This window comes from Panthera tigris, chromosome C1 (assembly GCF_018350195.1).
Source record: "Panthera tigris isolate Pti1 chromosome C1, P.tigris_Pti1_mat1.1, whole genome shotgun sequence".
Classification (NCBI taxonomy): Eukaryota; Metazoa; Chordata; class Mammalia; order Carnivora; family Felidae; genus Panthera; species Panthera tigris.
In genome coordinates, this window is record NC_056667.1 from 89,128,322 (window position 1) to 89,143,830 (window position 15,509).

The 15,509-nt window shown below is 33.3% G+C and overlaps 1 non-coding gene across 1 annotated transcript; it reads right to left on the reverse strand.

The window, feature by feature from the left end:
- Positions 1–495: 495 nt before the first annotated feature.
- Positions 496–602, reverse strand: LOC122241655. The gene has a single exon (XR_006221895.1). It is a non-coding gene; the product is annotated as a U6 spliceosomal RNA (small nuclear RNA).
- Positions 603–15,509: the final 14,907 nt, after the last annotated feature.

Consider the following 15,509-nt stretch of genomic DNA (forward strand, 5'->3'; position numbering starts at 1 on the left):
ATTCTGTAATGTATAACTTATGTTTTTCACTTGCTATTTATCTGTTTATTTATTTATTATTTATTAGAATTAGACTGAGACTATGGATTCTGTCCCAGAAAAATTAACAAAAAATATACAAAGAGAATTTTTCATATTTTTGTCAGGAATTGCCCGGACACATTCAGTTCTACTCATAGAACTCTCCAAAATCATGGATGCAGATTAATAATTCTTGTTCCATTTCAGAGGGAAAAAATGGATTTTTTTAACCTACATTTATATACATAATCAGTAGACTTGTAATCTCTCATGTGGGCTCCACTATATAAATAGTTTGATATAAAATTTCAATAGTTTTATTTATAAATTCATGTATATAATTCCATAATGAAATAGTATATATATTACAAGATGTATATAGAAGTGTTAGATGTATATAGAATTTTTAAATGATGGTATAAATAAAATATACGTATGATTTTTTACATTTTAATTCTGTGAATGAATATTTTTTGAACCACTTAATGTGTTCTTGCTCTACATGTCATCCTTGTGCAGGGGCCATGCTAATCTTGTCTGCATCGTTCCAGTTTTAGTATATGTGCTGCCAAAGCGAGCACAATGTGTTTTCACTCTAAATTGAACACTTCTATTATGTTAGGAAATAAATATTGCAAATTTATATTTTAAGTGTTCCTAATTATTTGGAAAAAATGTTTTGCCATATTTTTTAAACAATTTTTTTAACATTTATTTATTTTTTGAGAGACAGAGCATGAGCATGAGCAGGGGAGGGGCAGAGAGAGAGAGTGGGGGGGAGACACAGAATCCAAAGCAGGCTCCAGGCTCTGAGCTGTCAGCACAGAGCCCGACGCAGGGTTCAAACTCACCAGCTGTGAGATCATGACCTGAGCTGAAATCAGACTCTTAACCACTCAGCCACCCAGGTGCCCCTGACATATTTAATTTAAAACCTGTGTATATCTCACAATTTCTGTGAATTTTTAACAAAGAAACTCATATTATTTGGTTTTAATACTAAATTTTGTTCCTCGTTTAGTTAATCAGAGTTGATTAGTTATCCAGGAAGATGTTCATCTGGGATCTTTATATTTGAAAGAGTGTGGGTGTATGACATTTGAGGAAAGACTGAATTCCTGATTTTTGTCTGAATAAAGCTTTCTGGAAGAAGCTTCTTTCACAAATACAATATAAACTGCTACTTTACATTCAAGTACAATTGAGTTCAGCAAATATTTTATGGCATTTTCTCGAATTGTTTGCAGTGTTGAAGACATAGAGTTGAATATGATCTCATCCCTATAAGGAACGATCTTTTAGTCTAGTGGCAGAACAACTTTTATACCAGTTTTTATAAATTTTTCAGACAAATAGATCAATAGATATTATTGTTTATGCATCCCTTTTGTGATCTATCCTCACTGAACCACATTTATTTTAACCCCACCAAATAGTAATTGGTCAAAAGTCCCCTATATAAATAACCTAATCCCTAACTCCCTTGCTAGGGCAAGACATATTATGGTGAAGCTTCATAGCTAGAATTTAAATTTTGTCTTGCATTGTGTGGAAATAACAGTCATGATCATTTGTGGTGCTCTTAATCATGTCCTCTCTTAAAAATTCAAGTCCGTTAAATTTTGCCATATGACTGTCCTTTAAGCAGTTGAAGACTTATGTCTTCTTTTATTCTCTTTTTTAAAAATTCATGTCAAAATCTTATTAGCTGTACTTACCTTCAAAATATCTTTTATGACTCCTCAAAAAATGTCTTTCCTTATTCCTATTGCAATGCTAAAAATTGGAGGGATAAAATAGAGTAAATAGAGAAGCCTTAACAATGTTTTCCTTATTACTAATATTAGAGGTTAATCAGATAACCTAGTCTACCTTAAGAATCAAATCCATCCACTGGCTCAACTCTGATGAAATTACCTCAGCAGATTCGGCAGAGCAAATCTGGGGAAAGCCAGTGAACAGTGGCAGTTAACACAATATCAAATGAGACAAAAATGTAGATGACCTATTTTCAGTATTCATGAAGACAAACAACCTTCCTGCTGCCTCCAAGCTGAATTTGGGGACAACTGTGAGAGAAGTTGAAATTGGGGGATGGACTGGTAAGAATGTATTGTGAAACTATGCAGTTTGGAAAAATGAGTAAAGCTGTTCACAGAAATAGTGTAGTAGTAGTGAGGGCATGCTGAGAACTTTATTATGTAATGTAAGAGTTCAGTTAAATGGGACACACGGCAATAGGGATTGGAAGACAATGCCAGTTGAATAGACCAGAGCTGTGTTAGTTGGTAGACATTTAGAAAAAGGGAATGGAAGAGGGAACTGTGTATGCTGACATTTCCAGCTGTGTACTTGAACACATGTGCATCTCTTAGAACTAATACAATAACACATTAATTTACTACCTAGTAAGACCCAAATCCAAAATTCAAGAGCAGCTATGTCTGTCTTCAAAATTAGTGTATTGATATGTACTCGTTGTATTATATTGACAAGTCACCTAAATGGACCATGAGTTTAAAATGTATTGTATTAAGAAAAAGTTTCTATATATAAGCTCTGTTTATAGGCAATGCTTATAAAATGACAATCTATAAATTTATCTTTACTAACAATCTTCATAATTTATAATGGTAGTACAAGTTGGTAAGAAGCTGGCCCTTGGGAATGAGTCAGCCCAGAGTTATAATTCTGGTTCAATTATAAACCATGGAATCTTGGAAGAGAATGTTGAATTCCTCAGGCTGGATTCCCTTCGTTTCATAGAAGTGTTGTCAGAGTTGACTGTTATAATGTATATGAGGCATGTTTATCACAGTGCCTGGTAAGCACACAGTACCTGTGAAATATTATTTTGAAAGCCTCAGATGATTATTGTAATGAAATCAAGGTAGAGTGCACATTAGAAAGTAAGACTATAAACTATGAGAGTTTTATTTTACTGCCCTCTATCACTCACAGTACACTGCACCTCAAAACTCAACATTTTAAATGATTAGAAAACAGTAAATCACATGGAGTGTATTATATAATCTTACTATAAACTAAGAAAGTAAAAAAACTCATTTTGTGGCTTTCTGAATATACACATATCAAGTATTTTTCTGAAGTACACCAAAAAAGATGGAGCCTCCCCAAAAAAGTTGTATTTTACTATTCTTAATACTATGACAGCTATTTCAATACAAATAAAAAATATACTACAATCATAAGCCAAACAGATGTAGTTAACATTGTTTTTATATCCTAAGAGTGATAAGTATATGATTATAAGATGAAATAAGGGAGAAAAGCCATAGGCATTAGAAAATGTTTGCATTTACCTTCTCAATCTTTTATTGTTAGCACTTTGGAATCCAGCTGTTACTGTATTCTCTGAAAAATCCACTTTGCTTTCCCATATAAACTAATATTTGGTAGATATCCATATATCATGCTACTATCCCTCTGAAAAAATTGGATTATAAACATACCAGCAGCTAAACCAAAACGTATGATATTTATTCTCTCTTCACTTGGACTGCGATAGATATGACAACTGTATAAAGACTACATATATTTAGAATTTATTCAAATTTAAAAAAAATAGAAGTTTAGCATGCATGTTACCTGCTCATGCAATTGTATTATCTACAATATCAGGGAAAAAAATTCAAGCTGAAAAAGGCATATTTTTAAAGAATGTTGTGTATATGTGTGTGCACGTCTGTGTGTCTGTGTGTGGTTTTCTATATGGAATGGGAAAAGATTAATAATGCATTGATCTTTGGCTGCCCCATTTAAGTTTTCTCCCACAATTTGCTAACATAACTCAATATTTCCTGCACACAGAGATTTATTCCAATCAGTCATTTTCGACATTTCTTGACTTCTTGCTGTGAAAAGAATATATATGAACAAAGCAAAATCTCTAGCACCCGTGTCTGATACAATAGTGTCAGAAAATACTTTCACATATTTCCTCTCTATAGAAACAGCCCATTGGCATCACATTGCTTATTAACCACTATTATAATTGAGAAAAAAATTATTTCTCATTTCTTTTATACCCCAGTACATTTATGTAACCCTTGGTTAAGTAATCTGAGGAAGTTTTAATTCAACTCTGATTTATTTTTTATTTTTTTAATGTTTATATATTTTTAAGAGAGAGAGAGAGACAGCGTGAGCAGAGGAGAGGCAGAGAGAGAGGGAGACACAGAATCTGAAGCAGGCTCCAGGCTCTGAGCTGTCAGCACAGGGTCTGATGTCAGGCCCAAACCCATGAACCACGAGATCATGACCTGTGCCAAAATCAGAAGCTTAACCAATTGAGCTACCCAAGCACCCCTAGTTAAACTCTTACTAGATGAAGATTACAATAAAACCAGTTATAATCATCACGTTAGTCTTGGCTGTCAGAATAAGGTGTCTCTGATGAGAGGCCATTGTCTTCATCCCTTTTTCTTCACCTAGCCAACACCAATGTCCTCCTTCATTTATGTAAACATTGTCATACAAATGCCAACATCATACTCCATTCTTCCTTCCGGATTTGTTGCTGGCCTTGTTTGTCACTCACAATTCTGTATATACCTAGGAGAAAATACATATCAAATGTTATCAGAATATATGCATGCATGAGTATATGTGTGTATATGCAACTTTTCATAAAAACAGTGGCTGCCTAAGACTTATGCTTTCAATGTTTCTGCTTCCCTTTATCCGTCATTTTTTCCCTGGGGAATTTATTTCACTGCTCTTCGTCTTACTTTTTCTTTAGCACCACCTCACAGTTGTTCCTGTGTTGCACATTTAACACAGAACCCACATAGTTCACATTGCAGTCAGAGGTTCATCCATCTTTACCTTTGGTCTTTTACACTCAGAAAGTTCTCGTGTGCTACTTTGTCTGAATTCATCACTTGCACCATGAAATTTTAGAAACATGCACTAAGAACAAGAATAGGTAATTATATTCTGTCCTTGAGAAATAGCCTTTACAGTATTAGATGTATTAATATTTCATGGCTATATTTCAATATGATTTTATCATATTTGTTTAAGCAGTATAAAAAAAGCAAACCAATTTGGCTCTAGTGGTAGAGAGATGTTTCTTTAGAATAGGACTTTTAAAAATTTCGCCTTGTTTCTTTGGGGATATGAAATGACTATGAACTTTTATTCAAGTTGGGTTTGTTTCTTTAACTGCTTCCAGGTTACTCAAGCCTGGGGTATCAGGTACTCTGTTAAAAAAAAATACCTTTCTCTGGCACAAAAATGTATATCAATTTGGAGCTTCTGTTTACGCATAAAAGTTCTTTATCTGCTCTTTCTTATCTGCTCCAAAGGAATTACTGTATCTACCCAGCAACTTTGGACCTATGTCATATATATAGCTTGGCTTTTTCCCAAGCTGAGGCCTCACAAATGACCCAATGAACTCCAGATAGTGCAGCCATTGGCAAAGACAGACTGAGAGACTGTCTGACCCACAGCCAGGTTCATAGTATCTTGGATTCATGCTATTGGGGTGTGTGTGTGTGGCTAAGTATGTAAGCACTTCAAGAGGAAGATTTTACAGTCTGTTCACAGTGTGACTAGTATTTACAAACAACTAAGTCAGAGACTTTCTGGCTATTGTACCATCATTAAGAATGAGGCTGGGGACGCCTGGGTGGCTCAGTTGGTTGGGTGTCCGACTTTGGCTCAGGTCATGATCTCCTTGCTTGTGAGTTCAAGCCCCATGTCAGGCTCTCTGCTCTCAACACAGAGCTGACTTCAGATCCTCTGTCTCCCTCGCTCTCTCTGCCCTTCCCCTGCTTGCTTTCTCTCTCTCTCTCTCTCTCTCTCTCTCTCTCTCTCTCTCCACCCCCAAAGATAAATAAACATTAACAAAAAATTTAAGAATGAAGTTGATCTTAGAACCTAATAAAGTAACTGGAGTAATAATCTGTCTTTTGAATGCCCTTACATTTTGATGTCTTTCAGAGTTCCAACTTTTGGCCTGAAGGTGTTATCAAACTATATATGCTTCCTTAATGATCTTATCCCACCAGGTCCACATTGGAAAATGTCATTCATGGTAATGGCTCACAAATCAGTCCCTCCAAACTGCACTACTGAATACTACATGATAAAGGCTAATTTTTTTTTTGAGCAACCACTGTGTACTAGGCACTTTCCTGAGAACCTTTTATATTTTTACTCATTTAGCCCTCAAATATGTGAGGTAGGTACTATTTTTACCTCTTTAGAAAGGGACATTTGGGCATGTATGTTACATATACGTAACCTGAAAAAATTCTCAATCCCTTTTAACCTACATTCAATTATTTGAAATGTGTCAGAGACAGTGCATGAAATCAAAGAAATAACTTAAAATAGAAGTATTTCTAATACAATGGAATTTTGACATGGGATATTTCTGAGTGTGTTCCAATGTTTATGTCATATGAATGACTTCTTACTCTGTCAACAAATTACAAGAACTAATCAAAAGCAAGGACTTCAAACAAAAGATATTTCCATAATCATAAATGTAGAACTCGTATGTATTCCAGGTTTGATTCATTTGGTATGTGTGATTAGAGAACAAAATTAAGATAATAATTGCCTTCCTTAATTCCTACATTCAGAAATAACACTAATATTAACTTCCTCTGTATCTTTTCACTCTGTTATAACATATGTCCCTATGCATGGATAACACATGTACATATAAATATTTACATTATATTTAATAGATGTGTATAAATCAATGGTAGATACACACTCTAGCATATTCAGTTATCTGGATTTAAACCTATTTCAGTTAGTTTTTGGTGAATGACAAATATACCACAAATTAGTGGCTTAAAATAATAGCCATTTATTATTTTGTATAGATCTATAGGAAGGTCAGACAGTTCTGCTAATTTGGACCAGCACAAGGCTTGTTCATGAATAACCTCAGCTGAAAAATGCAGCTTTATTCCATGTGGTCTTTAATCTTTCAACACACTACTCAGGGCTTGTTCTGATGGCTGTAACAGAGACCCAAGAAAGAGAGCTATCTCAAGCAAGTTTTCAAGGATGAGGTAGAGGATCAAGAGTGATGACAGAAACATGCAGCTGCTTTCTTGGACCTCTGCCTCCATGAAGTTTGCTGCTGTCACATTGGCAAAAGCAAGTCAAATAGACATTGTCTATCTGACAAGCACAGACTTAGTATCTGGAGCATTGTGAGGGAGTGGGGAGAAGACCCTCCCCCAAGAGCATAAAATATTGAAATATTGGAGATATTGATGGAATAAATTCACACAATTTTTAAAAATTATTTCAGATGATTCCCTAAAATAAACAATACCAAAGAGAACATCTTTTAGCTAATCATTTTTATACTTATGGTATGACATAATATTCTTACTGTTCGCTCTGGAAGATCCCAATGCTGAACATTTTTCTATATTGAGTTTGTCAAATCACAGATGACAAATTCTAACATACATGGAATGGACTTTAAAACAAAACAACAAACAAAAGTAACGCAATGTTGCTTGCTCTGCGTCATGAGATGTTAAGATGTTGAAAAGTACTACAAACAGGATGTGATTTTTTTTTTTTTTTTACCTGTAGCCACAGGACACTAAAAAACAGCTTCAGAAACATTAAGAATCAATGGTGTGTGAAATGTTGACATTTTCAGTATTTTGGTTCACACTGTTACATTGTTTGGAAGATGATTGCCTTCAGGGTAGAATCCCATCATTTTATGTCAAACTTGAAAAATACTAAGTACAACAGTGGATATTGTCCTACAAAATATAAACAACTGCCTATTCAGACAATCAGCCCCTCTGAGGTTAAGAATGCTTTTACCCTACCTTACCAAGAATTCTGACAGCTGTATATTCATATTATATTGGAGACCTTATAAGAAAATTTGTCCTTGAGAGCATGAATGTGTAGAATAATTCAGGCACGCCCAGCTCAATGTGTATAACCTTTTCTCTTTTCATTAAATCTGTTTCTGGAATAGTAATAGAAATCTTGATTGTCAATTACCTTTCACTTACCATGGGGATGCTTTGGCATGCTATAACATAAGCAACATGTGTTTTATAAACCAATGGCATTGGTGTAGTGAAGGTTTAAAATCTACCACAAATTAAGTAAACAACAATTAAAAAAAACCTCCTGAACATATCTAAATAAAGTGATATATATGAAATTACTGTCTTATATATAAAGTAATAAATAACCAAACACATCCTTCTTACAAGTAGGTGGATTTAAAATAAAAGCCAGAATAGGCATTCTTTTTATATAAGGGATCATTTGCCCAAGAGAAAGCTTTAGTCAAATTTGTCCCATAGGCACGCATAATACATATGCATATGTAGTATATAATTGAAATGAGAGTAGATGATTTTTTATCTTTATTGGTTTTACAAAAATGCACTGGCCAATATATAATAAGTTGCATGAGGTGAGTATAATTAATAAGACATACTCTATTATTGATTTCAACTCTTCCTGGAGTGCAAATCACTATTTTAACTTTTATTATTTTTTTTCAAATTCTAGTTAGTTAGAATATAGTGTAATATAGGCTTCAGGAGTAGAATATAGTGATTCATCACTTACATATAACACTCAGTGCTGACACACATGCCTTCTTTAATACCCATCACCTGCTTAGCCCATCCCTTGCCTAACTCCCCTCCACCAACCCTCAGTTTGTTCTCTATAGTTCAGAGTCTCTTATGGTTTGCTTCCCTCTATTTTTTTCCCATTCTCCTATGTTCATCTGTTTTTGTCTCTTAACTTCCACATGAGTGAAATCATACAGTATTTATCTTTCTCTAACTTATATCGCTTAGCATAATACATTCTAGCTCCATTCACATTATTCGGTAGACAAGATTTCATACTTTGTTATGTCTGAGTAGTATTCCATTTGTGTGTGTGTGTGTGTGTGTGTGTGTGTGTGTGTGTGTGTGTATATATATACATATATATATATACACACACCATATCTTCTTTATCCATTCATCAGTTGATGGATATTTGGGCTCTTTCCATAATTTGTCTATTGTTGATAATGCTGCTACAAACATCAGGGTGCATGTACCTCTTCAAATCATTATTTTTTATCTTTGCGTAAATACCTAGTGCAATTGCTAGGTCATAGGGTAGTTCTATTTTAACTTTTTGAGGAAACTCCATACTGTTTTCCAGAGTGACTGCACCATTTTGCATTCCCACCAGATAGTTTCCCCTTTCTCTACTTCCTCACCAACATCTGTTGTTTCCTGTGTTGTTAATTTTAGCCATTCTGACAGGGGTGAGGTAATATTTCATCATGATGAGTGATGTTGAGCATCTTTTCATGTGTCTGTTGGCCATCTGGATGTCTTTGGAAAAAATGTGTCTTCATGTCTTTTGCCCACTTCTTAACTGGATTATTTGTTTTTTGGGTGTTGAGTTTGATAAGTTATTTATAGATTCTGGATAGTAACCCTTTGTCAGATATGTCATTTGCAAATGCCTTTTCCCATTCCTTAGGTTGCCTTTTTGTTTTATTGTTTTCTTCTCTGTGAAAAAGCTTTTTATCTGGATGAAGTGTCAATAGTTCATTTTTGCTTTTGTATCCCTTGCCATCAGGGAAATGTCTAACAAGAAGTTGCTATGGCCAGGGTCAAAGAAGTTGCTGCCTGTTTTCCTCTAGGGTTTTGATAGTTTACTGTCTCACATTTAGGTCTTTCATCCATTTTGAATGTATTTTTGTGTGTTGTATAAGACAGTGGTCCAGTTTCATTCTTCATGTTGTTTAGTTTTTCCAACACCATTTGTTGAAGAAACTGTCTTTTTTCCATTGGATATTCTTCCCTGCTCTGTTGAAGATGAGTTGACCATATAGTTGTGGATCCATTTATGAGTTTTCTATTCTGTTCCATTGATCTATGTGTCTATTTTGTGCCAGTACCATACTGTCTTGAGGACTGCAGCTTTGACATACAGTTTGAAGTCCATAACTTTGATGCCTCCAGCTTTGTTTTTCTTTTTCAAGATTGCTTTGGCTACTTGGGGTCTTTTGTGGTTCCATACAAATTTTATGATTGTTTGTTCTAGCTGTGTGAAAAATGCAGGTGGTGTTTTGAGAGAGATTGCATTAAATGTGTAGATTGCTTTGGGCAATATAGATGTTTTAACAATATTTCTTCTTCCAATCCATGCATATCAATTATTTTTCCATTTCTTTGTGTCATCTTCAGTTTATTTCATAAATGTTCTATGGCTTTTAGAATACAGATCTTCTTTTATCTTTGATTAGGTTTATTCATGGGTATCTTGTGGTTTTTGGATTGATTCCTTGATTTCTCTTTCTGCTACCCCATTATTGGTGTATAAAAATGCAACAGATATCTTTACATTGATTTTATATCCTGTGACTTTGCTGAACTTATGTATCAGTTCCAGCAATTTTTTTTGATGGTGTCTTTTGGGTTTTCTCGATAGAGTATCATGTCATCTTCAAATAGTGAAAGTTTGATTTCTTCCTTGCCGATTTGAATGCCATTTATGTTCTTTTGTTGTCTGATTACTGAGGCTAGGACTTCCAGTAACTACGTTAAATTGCAATGGTGTGAGTGGACATCCTTGTCTTGTTCCTGACAGTAGAGGAAAAGCCCTTAGTTCTTCCCCATTGAGGGTAATGTTAGCTATGGGTCTTTTGCATTTGGCCTTTATGATGTTGAGGTATGTTTCCTCTATCCCTACTTTGTTGAGGGTTTTTAATCAAGAATGGATGTTGCATTTTGTCAAATACTTTTTCTGCATTTATTGAGAGCATCATATTGTTCTTGTGGTATATCATGTTGTTTGATTTGCAACTATTGAACTACCCCTGTGGCCCAAGGATAAATCTTTACTGTTGGATTTAATTTGCTAGGATCTTGTTGAGAATTTTTGCATCCAGTTTCATTGGGGATATTGGCCTGTGAAGTCTCCTTTTTAGTGGGGTCTTTGTCTGGTTTTGGAATCAAGGTAATGCTGGCCTTGTAGAATGAGTTGGGAAGTTTTCCTTCCATTTCTATTTTTTGGAACAGTTTGACAATAATAGGTATTAACTCTTGTTTTAATGCTTGATAGAATATCCCTGTGAAGCCATCTGGCCCTGGACTTTCGTTTGTTGGGAGATTCTTAATTACTGATTCAGTTTATTTGCTGGTTATGGATCTGTATGTTTAGAACACAGTTTAGCATTATGGATGTGGCATAAAACAATAAAAACCCGTATACATTTAAGTACCATTTGGGGCATATGCAACACTAACCTCTTTATGTGAATCTTTCGCATAAATAACCAGTATAGGTTTAGTTTAGTTTAGTTTAGTTTGTTTTTTCTGGATCCTTGAGATGTCAGATTAGGCTATTTATTTGATATCTGTCTTCTTATTAAATGTAGACATTTACTTCAATAAACTTACCTTCTAGTACTGCTTTTGCTATATCCCATAAGTTTTGGTATATTGTGGTTTGCCTTAGTGTGTATCCAGCTATTTTTTAATTTTGCTTTTGGTTCCTTTTTTGACCTAATGGTTGTTCAGGAATGTGTTGCTTAATTTCCACATGTTTTAAATTTTACAGCTTTCTTTCTGGTATTGTGTTCTGCTTCCATTCCTTAGTGGTCAGAAAAGATATTTGGTATCCATTCTTGTTAAGTTTGTAAGACTTGTTTTGTGACCTAATATAATATGTGATCTAACCTGGAGAAAATTTCATGTGTGCTTGAAAAGAATGTATATTTTGCTGCTCTTGGGTAGAATGCTCTGTATTGAAAAAACAGGATATCCACATACAGAAGAAAGAAACCTTGTATATCTTACATTATACACAAAAATCAATTCGAACTGGATGAAAGAATTAAATGTAAGACCTGAAACTGTAAAATTCCTGGAAAAATCTTCAAGACATTGGTCTTGGCGGTTATTTCATGGATATGTCACCAAAAGCACAGACCACAAAATCATAAATAAGTAAATAGCACATTGAAATGAAAAGCTTTTGTATAGCAAAGGAACAATTAAGAAAATTAAAAGGCAACCTATAAGTGGGAGAAAATAATTGCAAACCATATATTTGATAGGATGTTAATATTCAAAGTATATAAGGAACTCCTGGATCTCAGTAGCAAAAAAAACCCTAAAAACTTGACTTAAAAATGGGCTAAGAGCTTAAATAGACATTTCTCCAAAGAAGACATACAAATGGCTAACAGGTACATGAAAAGGTGTCTGTGTTACTAATCATCAAGGAAATGCAAATCAAATCTACAATGAGATATTACCTCAGAAGATACCTGCCAGAATAGCTATTAAAAAAAAAAAAAAGGACAAGTTCTGGCAAAGATATGGACAAATTGGAATCCTTATACACTGTTGGTGGGAATGTAAAAAAAAAAAAAAATACAGACACTATAGAAAACAGAATGGACATTCCTGAAAAAAATTAAAGACAGAACTACCATATGGTCCAAAAAAATATATCCAAAAGAATTAAAATCAAGATCTTAAGGAAATACTATACTCTGTTCATTGTAGCACTATTAACGATAGCCAAGATATGGAACAACCTAAATGTGCATTGACAGGTAAAGAAAAGGTGGTATGTACATTCAACAAAATATTATTCAGCCTTAAGAAAGAAGGAAATATTGCCATGTGCAATAAAGTGGATGAACTTGGAGGACATTATGCTAAGTAAAATAAACCAGTCACAAAAGGATGAATACCGCCTGATTCCACTTACATAAGATAATCTAAAATAGCCAAACTCGTAGAGAGCAGAAAGATGGTTGCCAGAAGCTGGGGGGTGGGAGAATGGGAGAAAGGGAGAGTTGTTCAACTGGTGTAAAGTTTCAGTTATGTAAGATGAATAGTTCTAGGGAGCTGTTGTTCAAATAGTGTCTATAGATAATAATACTAGTATATTATAAAAATCTGTTAACAGCATAGACTGTGTTAAGTATTTTTACCACTATATATATATGTATTTTTAAAGTTTACTATTTTTGCTAATAAAGCATCATTATAAATAAATTTCATTACAGTGCCTTCACCATAAAAACATGGTTCTAAAAATGTAATGACAAAGAGTAAATGTATTTTCAGTTTTAAGTTGCATCAGATTTACCTCTGAAAATGTTGAAGAAATTGGCCAATTCCTGGCACATTTGAGTACTTTGCCTTGTGCCTAGTGATGGAAATTAATTTTCTTTGTAAATATTTTGCCATCTAATGGTCACCAATAATATATTGTAACTCATTTAATTTAAAATACTAATTATTAGGAAGTAGATATATTTTTGGACATCATTGATAAAAATGTATATATTTTGATAAAATATATTATTTGGGGGTATTATACACTTCAATCTGTAGGAGATTAAAGTACATTTGGAAGTTAATTCTTTGGCTGCCATTTGTTGTAATATTTTCCCATATTTTGATTTGGCTCATAATAATCTTTCTCAAAATACATAAGTGGATCTAGCTTCATTGTTATTTATTTTCAGATACAAGGGCCAGTGATGTTTATCAAATAAATATCTCTTTTCTCTAGAATAAAATTAATGCTCATTGCTTTACATTAATTTCTTTTTTTTTTTTTTTTGCTTTACATTAATTTCCTGGATAAACATGAGTTTCTACATTTTCAGTCCTTTTTAATGTTAATATTCAAGGGCTGACATCTTTACAATACTGAGTATTCTCATCGAAAATACTTTATACTTCATCACTTACTCATGACTTATTTTACATCTTAAAAATATGATTTTGTTCATATAACGTCCATTCTTATTATGTATGTTCCTATATCTTTATGACTTTTGTCTATTTTCCAATAGAATAACTGCATTTCATTTTGAAGCAGTTATTATAAATTTATTGAGGTAATTATTTTACGGTTTATTTTTATAACCATCACCTTAACTAATTGTTTTAATAACTCTAGGAATTTTACAAGTTATTCTTGTTTTTATCATGTATAATATATCATTCATAAATTATAGTGATTTGTCTTTTACAATAATTATGCCCATTAAAATCTTTTCTGATTAAATTGACTTTAGCTTTCTCCAATAATACTTATCAATATCTGTGATAGTTGGAATGTTTATCTCTTTATGATTTTGATAGAAATTGCTTCAGCATTTGTTATTTAGTATAAAATTCCCTGTTGATTTTAGCAAATACCCTTTAATATATTTATATATTTTCTTCTGTTCCCACATTCCACTTGTTTACTTTTTCTGTTATATTATTAAGAAAGAGAAGTCTGTAGAACTTGATCTCCCAAATTCTCATAATTATTAATTAACTGTATGCATTCATTCAGTGACTAAAATTCAGAATATTGCAACAAGACTTCTCTGTGAAATAGGCAAAATATGCAACATTGCTTTCATGTCTGGAAAGTTAATAGTAGAGTGTAATAGCAATTGTAAGAGATGTTAAGTTTGTAGGGCACAAAGTTTTGCGTTTTTTGTGCATTGAAATTTGAAGTTATCCACAAACTGATTAGAAGTAAAGTCCCTTCCCCCTAATTAGAAGACCTATAAGGATAATCATGAGTTAGCAATAGAGTTTGAATGTCAGAAAGATATTCAGTTACTATTGCTTTTAAATAACTTGTTGAATATATTAGTAAGTAATTTTACACTCTTTTAGTATGGATAATGTCCGTAGTTACTGTATTATTTTATTTGTAATACTAAATGCATTTTTATTTTATATGTAAAGAATTAACATGTTCAATAAGTATTCCATAAGTGTATATCTTTTCCTTTCAACTAATTGCAAACCAGTGTAATATCATAGATTTTATATTCCACATAAAGTCCTGGGCATATTTATTAAATCATGTTAATTCATTTGATGCTTGACCTAGCAATTGGTGAGTGGCATTGCATAAAGCCAAAAGAAAAAAACATTGTTTCTACCACTCCTTATATTGGTGATTTTTAAAGTATAAAACAAGTTAAGTAAGTTAAAGTTCTCTACTTTACATGGAGATTCTCCACTTAACAATATGAAATTTTCCCTGGTTCACTTTAATATAGAATTTACCTATGCAAAAGACTCACCAATTTTTAAGTAATACTTGTACTGTATAAAGTGAAATAGGTATTTTCAGATTCAGTCATTTGTCTGAAGAGATGACTGCACTAGATAACTGTAATGTTTAAGGATTGAATGTAGAGTTTAGTCATAATTATTACAGATTTTCAGTGAACCAGCACTATATATAAATTTCAAGTTCATTAGGTTCAAGTTGCGGCAACAAACTAGGGAATATATAGAATTCTGAATAATAATTCAACAAAGCTGAGTAATGCCACTTAATGCCAAGCATTGATCAAAACTTTTCCAGTCATCCTAAGTAAGTTTACTATAGAATATTGTCCCATGTTCCTGCTTAGCAACCATAACAGTTAATTCAGAGTGCTGCCATATGCTATC